Source organism: Eptesicus fuscus, chromosome 13 (genome assembly GCF_027574615.1).
Source record: "Eptesicus fuscus isolate TK198812 chromosome 13, DD_ASM_mEF_20220401, whole genome shotgun sequence".
Classification (NCBI taxonomy): Eukaryota; Metazoa; Chordata; class Mammalia; order Chiroptera; family Vespertilionidae; genus Eptesicus; species Eptesicus fuscus.
The window spans coordinates 64793379-64812666 of NC_072485.1; the positions used below are offsets into that span (position 1 = coordinate 64793379).

At 45.6% G+C, this 19288-nt stretch overlaps 1 protein-coding gene and 1 pseudogene across 1 annotated transcript in view; one reads left to right on the forward strand and one right to left on the reverse strand.

Annotated features, from left to right (window-relative positions):
* The first annotated feature begins 241 nt into the window (after window positions 1-241).
* The window catches only part of LOC103292666 (glycine N-acyltransferase-like), a 34350-nt gene continuing 15303 nt past the window's right edge, over window positions 242-19288 (forward strand). Inside the window, exon 1 of the mRNA XM_054724866.1 lies at window positions 242-416. The gene's annotated coding sequence lies outside the window, so the exon portion shown is untranslated. The remainder of the gene's footprint in view (window positions 417-19288) is intronic.
* Window positions 3925-19236, reverse strand: LOC129151320 (60S ribosomal protein L6-like; annotated as a pseudogene).

Genomic DNA, 19288 nt, shown 5'->3' on the forward strand with positions numbered 1-19288 from the left:
TTAAAAACAAAAACACCAGTAAGAGTGGGTACTATTATTCACCCTACTTGTAGATGAGGAAAGTGAAGCACAAAGATTACACAACTGGGCAAACACTACTAAATGGATCCAACCTGGGACACAAGCAGACTCCCAAACTTGTAGAACCTGCTTGCTGAATAAACCACCAAGAGGGAGGGACTGAATACCTCTGGATCCCACACCAGTTAACAGAAATTTCCCATTCCTCCCAGCCTTTAAAAGGGCAAGTCCTGCATTAAGTGCTTCAACTTAATGATTTCTGTAGAAACCTTACCAAAACACGCTTTGCAGATCTGAGCTGTGAATGCAAGGATAAAGAGGATTTTATATTCTGGAAAAGACTGCTGCCTTTCATTTGTTCCTGGAGACTAGTCTGCGTGGAGTTCACCTTCCAGGTGAGAACTCATCCTACTGGAAAGAACCACTGCTTTGTGACACCCCCCAACCCTCTGCTCCCTTTTCTCGTACAACTAATGTCCTTGGTGATTTTAGAGAGGAAGTGTTGAGCTTATTTAGTGATACTTGGACCATGGGAAAGGGAATCTATTACCATTGAGATACAACGTTTCTGCACCTACTATGTACACAGCAGATGTAAGGTGGAAAAGTTCTCAGGAGGACTAAGTTAGTTCTCCTTTATGAACAAATAAATCTTATGAAGGGATTTTGGAAGCTGGTGGGTTAAGGGAGAGGTAATAACATTGAAAAGAAAGGATTCTTTGTCCAAGTAACATTAATTTAGTACCTAGTGTATAGAGACACTATGCAGACATTATTTTGTTTTTCCTTGGGGAAATATTTTAAACAAGGCAGCTTATTCCTTGCATAAGTGTTAACCAGGAGGGTAAAGTACTCTATTAAAATCAGAGAGAAAATATTCAGACCAGATGTACTGTTCATTTAAATCATGTGTGTGTGTGGGTCGGGGGGGGGGGGGAGGGCTGTGGTGGGTGTAATTTAAATGATATTATCTATAATGCTCTGACCGTAAAATAGGTTTCTTAAATTTTTGTTTAATATATTTGAATATTATTTAAAGCTTAAAAATAAGCGTTTCATCCAGCAATTACACTTCTAAGAATTTTATCTTAAGAAAATAAACATGGATGCATATTTACATAATTATTAGCAATAGAGAAAAAGAGTTAACAACCTTAATGTCCAACAATAGGAGACTGGTTTAAAATATGTATGTTATGTGCATACAATGCAATAATAAAAATATAATGTTTATTATTTACAATAATGAAATATATATTCACTATATATAGATATTTTATAACATTCATGTTCTAAACATATTTTATGAAATGGATTATGTCATTTTAAAAACAAGCTATTAAATTATATATATATATATATATATATATATATATATATGCCATTATTTTTGTAAAAAATTAAGCAATGCCTAAAAACAAATGGATACATATTCTCAAGTTAATATGTATCCATATTAACTGAATAGTGGAATTTTTCTTTTCTTTATAAAATAGTTTTTTAATATTTTATTTGCCCTTCTAAATTTTTTCTATATTCTTAAAATTCTCATGTATATTGCATATTGAATATGTATAAGCACAGTTTATATATAGGTATTATAATAATAATAAAAAACTATGTACTATTTTCTGTTCCACATTTTCTCCTTTTGTTTTAATACTGTCCCTTGTGCATGCCTGTGTTGTATCATAGTTCTTATGTTAATGGCTCCTTGTAATTTCAATATACTAATTTATGTAATCTTATGCCAGTGACAAAAGTGACTGTGTCTTATTTTTTTTCCTATTTGTTGATGTTGCTATATAAAAGTACTCTTTACACTCATTTTCCTTGTTTAAGTTATCCCTTTTGAAAACATTTCCAGTAAGGGGAAGACTGGGTCTAAAGCCCCTTCTTTGTGGACTTTGCCCACTGCCTTAGGCTGAAAGCCCACATAAGCTATTTTAGAGCCACTTCAAGTTTCAGAAACATTGAGGATGAAGGAAATGTTCTCTCTGCTAAGTAAGATGAAGGATTCATGGGCTTATAACATGTAAAATCTATAGAATTGTTCACATTATATGCTTTTAATTGTGCCCATTTAATTTACTCAGTGTGCCCTAGCCAGTTTGGCTCAGTGGATACAGTGTTGGCCTGCGGACTGAAGAGTCCCAGGTTTGATTCTGGTCAAGGGCACATGACCTGGTTGCTGGCTCAATCCCCAGTAGGGGGCATGCAGGAGGCCTCTGATCAATGATTCTCTCTCATCATTGATGTTTCTATCTCTCTCTCCCTCTCATTTCCTCTCTGAAATCAATAAAAATATAATTAAAAAATAAAATAAATCATTCAGCTTTGAAGTTGTTTTTAAAAGAGACAAAAAAAAAAATCATAATGATGCCAGAAAAGACTTTCCTCTCCCCCAACTGAGAAGTAGTGTTAGGGTGATAAAATGGCTGTTATTTTACCTCAAAGTACTGACAAGCAACTGAGGGTGTGGGACAGGACATATGCACATGGAAAAGTCAAGAACATTCACTTGTGCAATTTCAACCTGCTCAAACAGCAGTTGCCAAAGAGTAAATGAGATCTTTAGAACCAGACACATTTTCCCATTGAAAACAACCACCACTGGTCCCATCGCTGTAGCTGATCATTCACAAAAGACATGTGTTTCTTAAACAAGAAAGAAGAAAGAAAGAAAATAAAGGAAAGAAAGAAGGCTAACAACATCCTGGCCAGAGTTCTGGGAAGCCAGAGTGCTCAGCACTAAAGGGCTGAGTACATCAAACAATCTTTTCTCTGCTTCCTTCAGGGAATGATGGTAATCATGATACACAAATACTATTCTGTGCCAAGTACTTACTAAGAAATTCCCATGGTCTTTTTCACTCACTTGGTGCCAGCGCCTAGATTACCTCATTTAATCCTCACAAACTGTCTCTCACATAAGTGTTGATGTTATTCTCAGGACATGATTCACACTGAAAGCACTCACATGGTGGGCTAGGTTAAAGTTACACCCCATTTCTTAAAAAACAACAACAATCAATCCAATGGACTGAGCTGAAATACTGTGTGGTTAGCTTCCAGTAATGATATCTATACTAATAAAAGGGTAATATGCTAATTAGACTGGGAGACCTTCCAGGAGACCTTCCAGATATTCTTCTGGAGAAAACCATTGTGGGAGGGATGAGTTAGAGGTGGTTAGAGGCCAAGAGGGGAGGGCAGTTGTGAGTGATCAGGCCAGGGTGGGATAGCAGTTGTGGGTGATCAGGCTGTTGAGGGGTGGGGCTGTTGGGGGTAAGCAGACCAGCAGGTGAGCCCATTGGGGGTGAGCAGGCTGTCAGTGGGGGTCAGTTGGAGGTGATCAGGACAGTGAGGGGGAGCAGTTTGGAGTGAGAAGGCCAGCAGAGGGGCAGTTGGGGGCAAGCAGGCCAGTGGGGAGGGAAGATGGGGGTGAGCAGGCCAGCTTGCGGGGGCAGTTAGAGGTGAGCAGGCTGGCATGGGGGCATTTGGGGGTGATCAGGCTGGCGGGCAGGCATTTGGGGGTGAGAAGGCTGGGGGCAGGGGGCAGTTGGGGTAAGCAGGCTGGCAGGCAGAGGGGTTAGGGGCAATTAGGCAGGCAGGCATGCAGGTGAGCAGTTAGGGAGCCAGCAGTCCCGGATTGTGAGAGGGATGTCCAACTGCTGATTTAGGCCAGAACCTTGTAAACCGGCAGTAGGACATCCATCTAGGGGTCCCAGATTGGAGAGGGTGCAGGATGGGCTGAGGAACACCCCCTTACCCCAGTGCAAGAATTTCATGCACTGGGCCACTAGTTAATAATAACAGTAATAAAAATTATAATTTAGAGATATTATATGCTAAAAACTCTACTATGCATTTAAGATGTATTAACTCATTTAACCATCAATATTATTTTCTTTTTATTTCTATACCAATAAGGTGTTCAGTTAGGTTTGTGTAAGACATTTCAGACACCAGTTTGTGAGGATAAAGACAATTGGTGAGAGCAACCACAGAGGGGAGGTAGCCTGGAGCTGAGGAACAACTTTGCTTTTTGGCAGAAGTTGCAAATCCATGGCTTTCTGATCAACCTCCCACTTCTCTGTCCTCTCTTATTTCTGTTTCTCTGTGTCAAGGGCTCAATCTCCTGGTGACTGGGCTGACACTGCTCCTTCTTCCTAAAGTGAGATGTTTGGGATTTTGACCTCTCCTCTGTGTTTGCTCTCACCAGTGGGCTTTATCCTCACAAACTGGTGTACTAAATTTCTTACAAAAAACTAACTAAACACTGATATTGGTCTTAGTAGAGATGGTGATGATGAATTTCTGGTGTGTTCTAGGCAGAGGAACTTAATTAAGGCACAGAGTTGCAGACATTAAGGCCCCTGCTCAGTTGCTTTAAGAAAACCACTCTCTTCCCACTGTGGTGCCCAAGGAGGATGATCAGAATGGTCCCGGGAGTGATGTTGGCCCACAGTTTTCTCACATGCTGACTAAAGGGTTTCTTGTCATGGCTCAACAGCTTTAGAGGCACATCTTCAGTGGGGTAGTATCTAGGCATTTTGCAAAGTATAAGCACTTGGGTACCACCTTTCTTGTCACTACCAACTGGTTTTGTGACAGTAGCAGGAACTTTTTCCTTTTTTGGTTTCAATCCAGGATTTAGCTACTGAATAATTCCACTTGTGCATGGCCTTTAGGAATACATAGCCAACTCCATCAAAAAATTATTAGACTTAATAAATGAATTCGGCAATGTAGCAGGATACAAAATTAATGACAAGAAATCTATGGCATTTCTATACACCAATAATGAACTTACAGAAAGAGAGACTAAAAAAGCCATCCCATTTACTATTGCACCAAAAAAATTAAGATACCTAGGAATAAACTTATCTCAGGAGGTAAAAGACCTATACTCTGAAGAGTATAAGACACTGAAAAAAGAGATAGAGGAAGATATAAACATATGGAAGAACACACCGTGTTCTTGGATTGGTAGAATCAACACCATTAAAATGTTCATACTACCCAAAGCAATCTATAGATTCAATGCACTCCTCATTAAAATTCCAACAGTATATTTTGCAGACCTAGAACGAACTTTCCAAAAATTCATCTGGAATAAAAAGAGACCCCGAATAGCTGCAGCAATCTTGAGAAAGAAGATCAAAATAGGTGGGATCTCAATACCAGATTTTAAGCTGTATTACAAAGCCACTGTTTTCAAAACAGCCTGGTACTGGCACAAGAATAGACATATAGACCAATGGAATAGAATAGAGCACCCAGAAATCGACCCAAGACACTATGCTCAATTAATATTTGACAAAGGAGGCATGAACATACAATGGAGTCAAGACAGTCTCTTCAATAAATGGGTATTGGGAAAATTGGACAGATACAAGCAAAAAAAAAAAAAAATGAAACTAGACTACCAACTTACACCATACACTAAAATAAACTCAAAATAGATAAAGAATTAAACATAAGACAGGAAACCATAAAAATACTAGAGGAATCCACAGGCAGAGAAATCTCAGACATATGCGAAGCAATTTCTTCACTGATACTGCTCCTAGGGCAATGGAAGTGAAAGAGAAAATAAACAAATGGGACTACATCAAAATAAAAAGCTTTTTCACAGCAAATAAACTATCAACAAAACAACAAGAAAGGCCACTGCAAGAGAGAACATATTTGGCAATGTTATCACCCATAAGGGCTTAATCTCCAACATCTACAGGTAACTCATACAACTTAACAAATGGAAGATAAACAGCCCAATCAAAAATGGGCAACGGATCTAAATAGATACGTTTCAAAAGAAGACAGAAGGAAGGCCAAGAGGCATATGAAAACATGCTCAAAGTCACTAATCATCAAAGAGATGCAAATCAAACGACAATGCAGTACCATCTCACACCTGTTAGAATGGCTATCATCAACAAATCAACAAACGACAAGTGCTGGCGAGGATGCGGAGAAAAAGGAACACTTGTGCACTGCTGGTGGGAATGCAGGCTGGTGGGAATGCAGTCTGGTGCAGCCACTGTGGAGAACAGTACAAAATTTCCTCAAAAAACTAAAAATGGGACTCCCATTTGACCCAGTGATCCCACTTCTAGGAATATATCCCAAGAAAACAGAAACACCAATTAGAAAGCACATATGCACCCCATTGTTCATAGCAGCACAATTTACAATAGTTAAGATTTGAAAACAGCCTAAGTGCCCATCAGCAGATGAGTGGATTTAAGAAATTGTGGGAGGAGAAAAAATGGTGACGGAATAGAGTCCTGTTTGGAGTCTGGTCCTGGGGCGGAGAGTAGGAGCAGAAGAGGTTCGCAGGGGGAGTGTATATTGGCAAGCCAAGGGACAGCTAAACTCCAGGAGAAAGCGGGGGAGTGCTGGCCAGGGTTCCCCTGACCTTGCAGCACCCACAGGGGCTGGGTCTCCTCCCGGAGCTGCGGGCTCACCAGGCGCCTCGCCATCTTGCAAGGAAAGGAGGATTTTATTGGAAACCTGACTTTCCGCGACAACTGCAAACACTGAACGGCTGTGAGCACCAGACCACCGGTCCCCTATCGGCGCAAACATTCAGATTCAAAGGAACTCTTCACTGTACCACGGAAAGGTCAGATTTCGCCTGAAATAAGGTCGGGTTTCTAATCCCCGCGGTGGGTGAGGGAAGCGCTGGGTAAGGGAAGCGCGGCAGCCGCAGGACCGGCAGGAACTGGGAGGTCTGTGCCTAGAAAAATCTGCGGCAGTTGGAACTGCCGTGATCCGTGAATGTGGAAGGGGGTCCTCTGAGCTGCTAACAGAAGTGACCTCTTAAAAGCAACTCATTTTAATCTGACGAGGAGGATCAGACTAAGAATTTTCAAAGGAGTGCAGGTTCCTTAGTCTGGCGCACAGACCCACTGTCCACACACTTGGGCTCTTTCTGACTCTGATTGCTAAGCCCAATACAGAGGTAAACCCAGATGGAAACCCTGAAAGACTGCAGGGGGGAGTTGTTTTTCCGGAACCTGGGGAGCAGAGCTTGGTGTATCCATCGGAGAGGCAGCTCTGAGGCGCACACCTCCACAAGCTCTGAGGCACACACCTCCACAAACCGGTAGTGAGTGCCATAGAGGGGGGGGGGAAAAAAAAGCTAGAGAGGCCCGGAAGTCAATTCAGAAACCCTGCCACCCAGGGGCTGAAACGCTAATTGTCTCTGGTGTAATCAAAAATAAATATGAGAAATTAAGACACGGCTGGCTTAAAAAGCAGGACTGGCTTACAACACTGAGAAGCAGTGGAACGAAGCTGAACTGAAATACCGCCCAGACTTGGAAACAGGCGTACCAAACAGAATAATAGAGGAAGTGAATGACAGCCGCTACTGCACATTTTAGTCTTCCTATTTTTTTAATTTTTAATTCTTTTTTCAATTTTTTTTAATTTTTTTATTCTAATTTTTTTATTTTCATTTTTTGCATCTTTTACTTAAGAAACTAAATTTTTTTTCTTTTTCCTCACTCGATTTTCACCTTTTTAATTATTACATTTTTATTTTCAATCACCATTATTATTACTATTATTTTACTTTTTTTTTTTTTAAATGTCATTTGATTTTCCCTTTCTTGTATTGTGGGATTAGTGTCCTACATTCTATTTGCATCTTTCCCTTACCCTATCTCAACGCTAACATTTTGCCATCACTCTCCTCCTAACCTTTCCCCTTTTGGTCTCCGGTTTATCTTAACCTTTTCTGGCTATAGATTTTCCCTACTTTTTCAGTTTACCCTCTGCTAAAATTTCACCCTACTTATATATCCAATTCCCAACCCCTTGCTCCAAATCCATACATACCTCTCTCTACGCTACCTTAAAATAATTATTTTTCTCGCTGGCCTTTTGTTGTTGTTTGCTTGAATTTTGATTAGATTGAATTTTTATACTTTTTTATGAGATTGTTTTGATTATTCTTTTTGTTTGTTTGGTTGGTTTTTTTGTTTGCTTTGTTTTTGTTTGTTTTTTACTTTTTTTTCCCCCTTGCCTCACTTGATATTAGTTGGTGTTGCAGTTTGTATTAATCTCCAGGCTCGTGTTGCTGGAATTTGCCGGGAATAGTGGTTGTTCTAGTGGAGTCTACTCCCCATATATATAGTTTGTTCCCCTTTTCTCTCTTAGTATCGTTCTTGTCTCTCTTACTTTTTTTTCTTTTCTTCTTTTTTTCTGCTCTTTTCCCAAGTTCAGATTCACTTTTTTTGTTCTTTCTTTTTACTCTCCCTCTTCCACTCCTATTCCCAAATTTGTCTTTCTCTGGTGGTTACCTTTATGGGAGGTTATTAAAATTGTGAATACAATTCTGTTCAGTGCCTTGTCTGTTGTGCCTGGTTGTGTTGTATTTTGTACCTTTAAATCAACGCCAGAGAGAGAGAACTATATAACCAGACATACGGAGAAGAGAGACCATGGGGAGACAAAGAAATAGCCCCCATAGGAAAGAGAAGCAGGCATCACCAGAAAAGGAAGTAAACGAATTAGAGGCAAACAACCTATCAGAGAAAGAATTCAGAGAAATGATCATAGGGTGGCTGAAAAGGATGGAAGACAAATTCGACAATATGAGTAAGAACCAAGAGGAAATGAAGAAGAACCAAGAAGAAATGAAAAGTGACATCGCTGCTGTAAAGAACTCAATAGAAAGCATCAAGAGTAGACTAGATGAAGCAGAGGACCGCATAAGTGAGCTAGAAGACAAGATGGAAAAAAATACCCAATTACAACAGCTTCTAGAAACAAAAATTAGAAAGCATGAGGAGAGCGTAAGGGAACTTCGGGACAATACAAAACAAAACAACATCAGGATAATAGGGGTGCCAGAAGGAAAGGAAACGGAGCAAGGAATAGAAAACCTGTTTGAAGAAATAATAACAGAAAACTTCCCTGATATAGGGAAGAAAAAATCCACACAAATCCAAGAAGCTCACAGAGTTCCAAGCAAAATGAACCCCAAAAGACCGACGCCAAGGCACATTATAATTAAGTTGGCAAACACCAACGACAAAGTAAGAATCTTAAAAGCGGCCAGAGAGAGACAGACAGTTACATACAAAGGAACCCCCATCAGACTAGCAACTGATTTCTCAACAGAAACTCATCAGGCCAGAAGGGAATGGAATGAAATATACAAAGTCATGCAAAGGAAGGGTCTGAATCCAAGAATACTGTACCCAGCAAGGCTATCAATCAAAATTGAAGGTGAAATCAGGAGTTTCACAGACAAAAAAGGGCTAAGGGAGTTTATCACCACCAAACCAGCAATGAAAGAAATGCTAAAGGGTCTGCTGTAAAAAAAAAAAAAAGAAAGAAAGAAAGAAAGAAAGAAAGAAAGAAAGAAAGAAATAGGAAGCAAAGAAGGAACACAGGGGTATAGAATAAAAATGGCGACAAATAAGTGCCTATCAATAATAACTTTAAATGTAAATGGATTGAATGCCCCAATTAAAAGATACAGAGTAACAGATTGGATAAGAAAACAAAACCCAGATATCTGCTGTCTACAGGAAACCCACCTCAAAAAAAAGGATGCATACAGACTGAGAGTAAAGGGATGGAAAAAGGTTTTCCAGGCGAATGGAAATGAAAAAAAAGCTGGGGTAGCAATCCTTATATCTGACAAATTAGATCTCAAAGTGAAGGACATAACAAGAGATAATGAAGGACACTTCATAATACTAAAGGGAGAAATCCAACAAGAAGAAATAACTCTGGGAGAAACCAAGATGGCGGCATAGGTGAAACACCTAACCTGCAGCCGGGCACAACAATTTCAAAGGCACAACTAGAGGTCAGAACGGACATCGTCCAGAACCACAGGAGAGCTGGCGGACTGAAATGCCCACAGATGGGGGGAAGGAGAAGGCCACGGGGACAATCGGGGGAGCCGTAAAAGCCTGAGGTATGGAGAAACTGGCGGAGACACGAGCACGCGCGCCTGCGGGGAGGATGGAGCCGGAGAGGAAGGGGCGGCTGACGGCCTGGCCGGCGTTCACTGGCAGGAAGGAGATAAAGGCTCCGGAGTGCGCTAAGCGCCGGCTCCGACTGCACTGAGCGCCAGTTCCGGGCGAAACCCTGGGAAGCCAGGCGCAGGCTGGGGGAATGAATCTGGGCTGTGGGGCGCAGGCACAGAGGAGCGGTGGAAGGCAGAGTTCCAGAGGCGCGCACGGGAAGGGGCGCAAAGGACGGACTGTTGCCTGCGCCACTGAACTGCCCTAGCGGGAAGGAGACATAAGCTCAGGACCGTGCTGAACCCCAGTTCCGACTGCACTGAACCCCAGTTCCGGGCGAATCCCTGGGAAGCCAGGCGCACGCTGGGGGAATGAATTTGGGCTGTGGTGGCGGAGGCACAGAGAAGCGGCGGCTCCAGACGCGCGCACTGGAAGGTGCGCAGAGGACTAACTTTTGCCTGCGCCACTGGGTGGCCCTGCTGGGAAGGAGACAGGGACGCCAGACTGCACTGAGACCCAGTTCCAACTGCACTGAAGCCCAGTTCCAGGCGAGAATCTGGGAGTCCAGATTCATTAGGGGAGGGACTGGACTGTTTGGCAGTGGGCGAAACTCCAGGGCGCGTTTCTCTCAGAGGTGTTTGCAAGGAATACAGAGGGACACAGACACAGGAGCCTCATAGGGCGGGGCTGACAGGAAGCCAAGGTTGTAGGCTCCACCCTGTAGCTCCGCCCCAGCCAAGCTGAGCAGAAGCTTTTTCCTGCTGAGTGCCTCAGGTAGTGGCTGACCCACACTGCATTGGAGACCCAGAAACGAGGGCATCTAGTGGTTGGTGGGAGATGACACCAGATTTCAATCACTTGCATAAGGGAGGCATTCTAGAGGCAGACTCAGTGAGCGCCAAGGCATTGCTGCATCAAGACCCGGCCCACAAACATGTCTCCTGCACAGCAACTCTTCCTATATGGACAAAGAGGGTCCTCACGGCCAATTGGCCTGGAGGACAATTCCTCCCAGTGACACCAACAACAATCAAGACTTAACTGTACAAAGGAGGACCAAGATGGAGACATAGGGCGGCAGCCTGATCGTTGCCTACCACAACAATATTGAGACTACGACGGGAGAGCAGAGCAGACACCAGCCAGAAAGACCGGGGGGCTGGCTGAGCAGATGCTCTACAACTAGAATAAAAGAGAGGGGTACGCAGGATGATGCTGATGCCGGTGACCCAAAGTCCACACTTTAAGAACTATGGCTCAGGCGACACAATGGTGGCCTGGAACGTGCTCGGCGCAGTTCCCCCGGCGGTCTCCGGCTGAGGGGACGGCTCCACTCGCTGCCGAGCACGGACAGACGAGCCCCTGGGAGACATGGGGTGGGAGACTCCGTGCTTGCTGACCTCCGAGTCCTTCAAGAATCTCAATGCCCCGAAGTGGCCAGGTGCGCACGCTCAGCGACTGGCCACCGGTGCAGACCCAAGGGCCGACGCAGCGACACCGGACCAGCCCACCGCCGGGCACCGGGCACACCGGAGCCTTGCCGAGCCCGCCGCCCAACGAGTTCTGCGGCAGCCGCCCTGGAGCTCTGAGAAAATGACCGAAGGAATTGCTGAGAGGGAATTGACCAACAGGAATTGGGATCAAGAAGACGAAACCCCGCTGAGACCCGAGTCCAGGCGAGCCTGCGAGCCTCTGGGCTCAGATGTGGTCACACGCCTCTGGGTCTAGGTGAGGCCTCACCCCCCTGGGTTTGGGTGAGGCCACGCGCCCCTGGGTCCAGGTGAAGCTGGATTCCGGGTTCGGGTGAGGCCATGTGCCCCTGGGTCCGGGCGAATCTGAACCCTGGGTCCGGGTGAGGCCGTGGGCCCCTGGATCCGGGTAAGGCTGGGTCCCGAGTACGGGTGAGGCCGTGAGCCCCTGGATCCGGGTGAGACCACGCGACCAGGGGTCTGAGAGAGGTAACGCGCCCCTGGGTCCGGGTGGCTTCGTGCACCTAGGTCCAGGTGAGGCCACGTGCCCCTGGGTCTGAGAGAGGCCACGCACCCCTAGGTCCGGGCGAGACCATGTGTCCCTGGATCCGGGTGGGGCCTCGTGCACCTAGGTCCGGGTGGGGCCGCGTGCCCCTGGGTCTGGGGGAGGCCAGGCGTCCCTGGGTCCGGGTGAGACCGTGTGTCCCTGGATCCGGGTGAGGCCTCGTGCGCCTAGGCCCGGGTGAGGCCACGTGCCCCTGGGTCTGGGGGAGGCCAGGCGTCCCTGGGTCCGGGTGAGACCGTGTGTCCCTGGATCCGGGTGAGACCTTGTGATCCTAGGCATGGGTGAGGTCACGTGCCCCGGGGTCTGAGAGGCCACGCGTCCCTGGGTCCGGGTGAGACCATGTGTCCCTGGATCCGGGTGAGGCCTCGTGCACCTAGGCCCGGGTGAGCCCAAGTGGCCCTGGGTCTGGGAGAGGCCAAGCGTCCCTGGGTCCGGGTGAGACCATGTGTCCCAGGATCCGGGTGAGACCTCGTGCACCTAGGCCCGGGTGAGCCCAAGTGGCCCTGGGTCTGGGAGAGGCCAAGCGTCCCTCGGTCCAGGTGAGACCGTGTGTCCCTGGATCCGGGTGAGGCCTCGTGCACCTAGGCCCGGGTGAGCCCAAGTGGCCCTGGGTCTGGGAGAGGCCAAGCGTCCCTGGGTCCGGGTGAGACCATGTGTCCCTGGATCCGGGTGAGGCCTCGTGCGCCTAGGCCCGGGTGAGCCCAAGTGGCCCTGGGTCTGGGAGAGGCCAAGCATCCCTGGGTCCGGGTGAGACCATGTGTCCCTGGATCCGGGTGAGGCCTCGTGCGCCTAGGCCCGGGTGAGGCCACGTGCCCCTGGGTCTGGGGGAGGCCAGGCGTCCCTGGGTCCGGGTGAGACCGTGTGTCCCTGGATCCGGGTGAGACCTTGTGATCCTAGGCATGGGTGAGGTCACGTGCCCCGGGGTCTGAGAGGCCAAGCGTCCCTGGGTCCGGGTGAGACCATGTGTCCCTGGATCCGGGTGAGGCCTCGTGCACCTAGGCCCGGGTGAGCCCATGTGGCCCTGGGTCTGGGAGAGGCCAAGCGTCCCTGGGTCCGGGTGAGACCATGTGTCCCAGGATCCGGGTGAGGCCTCGTGCACCTAGGCCCGGGTGAGCCCAAGTGGCCCTGGGTCTGGGAGAGGCCAAGCGTCCCTCGGTCCAGGTGAGACCGTGTGTCCCTGGATCCGGGTGAGGCCTCGTGCACCTAGGCCCGGGTGAGCCCAAGTGGCCCTGGGTCTGGGAGAGGCCAAGCGACCCTGGGTCCGGGTGAGACCATGCGTCCCTGGATCCGGGTGAGGCCTCGTGCGCCTAGGCCCGGGTGAGCCCAAGTGGCCCTGGGTCTGGGAGAGGCCAAGCATCCCTGGGTCCGGGTGAGACCATGTGTCCCTGGATCCGGGTGAGGCCGCGTGCACCTAGGCCCGGGTGAGCCCAAGTGGCCCTGGGTCTGGGTGAGGCCAAGCGTCCCTGGGTCCGGGTGCGACCATGTGTCCCTGGATCCGGTTGAGGCCTCGTGCACCTAGGCCCGGGTGAGCCCAAGTGGCCCTGGGTCTGGGAGAGGCCAAGCGTCCCTGGGTCCGGGTGCGACCATGTGTCCCTGGATCCGGGTGAGGCCTTGTGCACCTAGGCCCGGGTGAGCCCAAGTGGCCCTGGGTCTGGGAGAGGCCAAGCGTCCCTGGGTCCGGGTGAGACCATGTGTCCCTGGATCCAGGTGAGGCCGCGTGCACCTAGGCCTGGGTGAGCCCAAGTGGCCCTGGGTCTGGGAGAGGCCAAGCATCCCTGGGTCCGGGTGAGACCATGTGTCCCTGGATCCGGGTGAGGCCGCGTGCACCTAGGCCCGGGTGAGCCCAAGTGGCCCTGGGTCTGGGAGAGGCCAAGCGTCCCTGGGTCCGGGTGCGACCATGTGTCCCTGGATCCGGATGAGGCCTCGTGCACCTAGGCCCGGGTGAGCCCAAGTGGCCCTGGGTCTGGGAGAGGCCAAGCGTCCCTGGGTCCGGGTGCGACCATGTGTCCCTGGATCCGGATGAGGCCTCGTGCACCTAGGCCCGGGTGAGGCCACGTGCCCCTGGGTCTGGGAGAGGCCAAGCATCCCTGGGTACGGGTGAAGCCAGATCCTGGGTCCGGGTGAGGCCGTGCGCCCCTGGATCCATCCGGGTGAGGCTGGGTCCCAGGCCCGGGTGTGACCACGCGCCCCTTGGGTAAGGGTGAGGCCACGTGCCCCTTAGTCTGGGTGACGCCGTGCCCCTGGGTTCGGCCGAGACCAAACCAGAGGGAGTCGGACCTCCATTACCACCATTTGTCCACCATCCAGAGCTGAGGGGTCAGTGCTGACATGTACACATAAGGAACTACTGGACATTGAAATTGGGTCTCAAAAGAACTGTTGGTCCAGGGGGAAGCTCGCTACAGATTGATTCATTTGCCTGTCAGCATAACTATTATTGCTCGTCTCACATTCAGTTCTTATTAGTATACATCTAGTGACATATGATCTCGCTCATCTAGGGGAAATGATGAACAACATAGACTGAGGAACAAGAACAGAACCAGAAGCAAGGAGGCATCGATCGGACTATCGGGCCTCAGAGGGAGGATAGGGGAGGGGAGGGGGAGGGTGGGGGGAGGGGGAGAGTTCAACCAAAGGACCTGTATGCATGCATATAAGCCTATCCAACAGCTAAGTTCAACAGGGGATTGGGGCATGCGTGGGGAGAGGGGTGGGATGGGAATGGGGGGATGAGGACAAATATGTGACACCTTAATCAATAAAGAAATTTAAAAAAATAAATAAATAAAAAAAAAAAAAAAAAAAGAAATAACTCTGGTAAACATATATGCACCCAATACAGGAGCACCAAGATACATTAAAAAACTCCTGGAAGATATCAAAGGAGAGATTGACAGCAATACAATCATAGTAGGAGACTTCAATACCCCACTATCACCATTGGACAAATCCTCTAAACAGAAAATCAGCAAAGAAACATCAATCCTAAATGACTCACTAGACCAGATGGAATTCATCGACATCTTCAGAACATTTCACCCCAAAGCCACAGAATATACATTCTTCTCAAGTGCACATGGGTCATTTTCAAAGATAGACCATATGTTAGGACATAGGCAAAGTCTCTCCAAATTCAAGAAGATAGAAATCATATCAAGTATCTTCTCAGATCACAGTGGCATAAAACTGGAAATCAACTACAATAAAAACAACCCAAAGAAATCAAACACATGGAGACTAAACAGCATGCTATTAAACCATGACTGGGTTACCAAAGACATCAAGGAAGAAATAAAAAACATCATGGCAACAAATGACAATGAAAATACAACAATCCAAAATTTATGGGACACAGCGAAAGCAGTCCTGAGGGGGAAGTTCATAGCTCTACAAGCCTACTGCAAAAAACAAGAAACAATGGTAATAAATTACCTAACCCAACAACTCAAAGAGTTAGAGAGAGAGCAACAAGAAAAGCCCAATGTAAGCAGAAGGAAAGAAATAATAAAGATCAGAGTGGAGATAAACGACATAGAGACCAAAGAAACAATACAAAAGATCAACAAAACCAAGAGCTGGTTCTTTGAAAAGATAAACAAGATTGATGAACCTCTAGCCAGGCTCACCAAGAAGCAAAGAGAGAGGACCCAAATAAACAAAATCAGAAATGAAAGAGGTGAAATAACAACAGACCCCGATGAAATACAAAGGATTGTTACAAAATACTACGAACAACTCTATTCCAACAAACTGGACAACCTGGAGGAAATGGACATATTCCTAGACAAATACAACCTTCCAAAACTAAATCAGGAAGAATCTAAACAGCTCAACAGGCCAGTAACTATGGAAGAAATTGAAGCAGTCATCAAAAAGCTTCCGGCAAACAAAAGCCCGGGGCCAGACGGCTTCACAGGAGAGTTTTACCAAACATAAGGAAGAACTAAAACCTATCCTCCTCAGACTATTCCAAAAAATTCAAGAGGAAGGAACACTTCCAGGCTCCTTCTATGAAGCCAGCATCACCCTAATACCAAAACCAGATAAAGACAACACAATGAAAGAGAATTACAGGCCAATATCCCTCATGAACATAGATGCCAAAATCCTCAACAAAATCCTAGCGAATCGGCTCCAGCAATACATCAGAAAGATCATACATCATGACCAAGTAGGATTTATCCCAGGAATGCAAGGATGGTACAATATCCGCAAATCAATAAATATGATACATCACATAAACAAATTGAGAGATAAAAATCACATAGTCATATCAATAGATGCAGAAAAAGCATTTGACAAAATCCAACACCCTTTCTTGATAAAAACTCTCAACAAGGTGGGAATAGAAGGATCATACCTCAACATAATAAAAGCTATATATGATAAACCCACAGCAAACATCATACTCAATGGGCAAAAACTAAAACCATTTCCCCTAAGAACAGGAACAAGACAGGGATGCCCACTCTCACCACTCCTGTTTGACATAGTACTGGAAGTATTAGCTATCGCAATTAGGCAAGAAGAAGAAATAAGAGGCATCCAAATTGGAAAAGAAGAAGTGAAGCTGTCCTTATTTGCAGACGACATGATATTGTACATAAAAAAAACAAAAGATTCCATCAAAAAACTAATAGACCTAATAAATGAATTCGGCAATGTAGTGGGATACAAAATTAACGCCAAGAAATCTATGGCATTTCTATACACCAATAGTGAACTTATAGAAAGAGAGACTAAAAAAGCAATCCCATTTACCATCGCACCAAAAAAATTAAGATACCTAGGAATAAACTTAACTAAGGAGGTAAAAGACCTATACGCGGAAAACTACAGGACACTGAAAAAAGAGATAGAGGAAGACGTAAACAGATGGAAGAACATACCATGTTCATGGATTGGTAGAATCAACATCATTAAAATGTCCATACTACCCAAAGCAATCTATAGATTCAATGCACTCCCCATCAAAATACCAACAGCATATTTCACAGACCTAGAAAGAACTCTCCAAAAATTCATCTGGAATAAAAAAAGACCCCGAATAGCCACAGCAATCCTGAGAAAGAAGAATAAAGTAGGTGGGATCTCAATACCAGATTTCAAGCTGTATTACAAAGCCACTGTTCTCAAAACAGCCTGGTACTGGCACAAGAACAGACATATTGATCAATGGAATAGAATAGAGAACCCGGATATCGACCCAAACCACTATGCTCAATTAATATTTGACAAAGGAGGCATGAACATACAATGGAGTCAAGACAATCTCTTCAATAAATGGTGTTGGGAAAATTGGACAGATACATGCAAAAAAATGAAACTAGATCACCAACTTACACCATACACAAAAATAAACTCAAAATGGATACAGGACTTAAACATAAGACGGGAAACCATAAAAATACTAGAGGAATCCACAGGCAACAAAATCTCAGACATATGCCACAAGAACTTCTTCACTGACACTGCCCCTAGGGCAATGGAAGCTAAAGAGAAAATTAACAAATGGGACTACATCAAAATAAAAAGCTTTTTTACAGCAAAAGAAACAATCAACAAAACAACAAGAAAGCCCACTGCATGAGAGAACATATTTGCAAATGCCATCACTGATAAAGGTTTAATCTCCAACATCTACAGGCAGCTTATGCAACTTAATAAAAGGAAGATAAATGATCCAATAAAAAAATGGGCAACAGACCTGGACAGAATATTTTCAAAAGAAGACAGAAGGAAGGCCAAGAGACACATGAAAACATGCTCAAAGTCACTTATTATCCAAGAGATGCAAATCAAAACAACAATGAGGTACCATCTCACACCTGTCAGAATGGCTATCATCAACAAATCAACAAACGACAAGTGTTGGCGAGGATGCGGAGAAAAAGGAACCCTCGTGCACTGCTGGTGGGAATGCAGACTGGTTCAGCCACTGTGGAGAACAGTATGGAGTTTCCTCAAAAAACTGAAAATGGAACTCCCATTTGACCCAGTAATCCCACTCCTGGGAATATATCCGAAGAAACTAGAAACACCAATCAGAAAGGATACATGCACCACTATGTTCATAGCAGCACAATTTACAATAGCTAAGATTTGGAAACAGCCTAGGTGCCCGTCAGCAGATGACTGGATCAGAAAACTGTGGTACATCTACACAATGGAATACTATGCTGCCATAAAAACGAAGGAATTCTCATCATTTGCAGCAACCTGGATGGAATTGGAGAACATTATGCTAAGTGAAATAAGCCAGTCAATGAAAGAAAAATACCACATGATCTCACTCATTTATGGATAGTAAAGAACATTATAAAGTGATGAACAAAAAGATAGATACAGAGACAGTAAAGCATCAAACAGACTTTCAAATTACAGGGGGAAAGTTAGGGAGAGGTGGGGGAGATATGAAATCAAATGAAGGACTTGTATGCATGCATATAAGCATAAACAATGGACGCAAAACTCTGGGGGGTGAGGGCATGTATGGGGGTGGGGTGGGGGGGTAATGGTAAGATATGTACACATATAATACCTCAATAAAAAAATGTAAAAAAAAAAAGAAATTGTGGTATATCTACACAATGGAATACTACACTGCAGTAAAAAAGGAGTTCTTACCATTTGCAACAGCATGGATGGAACTGGAGAGCATTATGCTAAGTGAAATAAGCCAGGCAGAGAAAGATAAATATCACATGATCTCACTCATTTATGGAATATAATGAACAACATAAACTGATGAACAAAAATAGATCCAGAGACAGAGAAACATTGATTAGACCACTAACCCTCAGAGGGAAGGTAGGGGAGGGTAGGGGTAAGGGGGAGAGATCAACTAAAGTACTTGTATGCATATGTATAAGCCTAACCAATGGACACAGACAAAAGGTGGTTGAGGGCATGAGTGGGCGGGGATGGGCAGATAATAGGAGAATAAGGACACATATGTAACACCTTAATCAATAAAGACATTTTTTAAAAAAAGGAATACATAGCCGACTAGGAATATCTGCCAATTACTCTGACCAGGACAGGGTTTCACCCCTGTGGGGCATCCTCTTCTTATACATATTGACTTTAGGGTTACCTTCTTGACCTTGTCACCAGCATCAGCCTTCTTGGCTCCAGGTTTCTTCTCCTTAGGATCCAGCTTCTCAGTTTCTTCACCCTCCATCTTGCAAGATGGGAAAGAGATAATAATTTTCTAGGTAGAATCTGTTTTCATA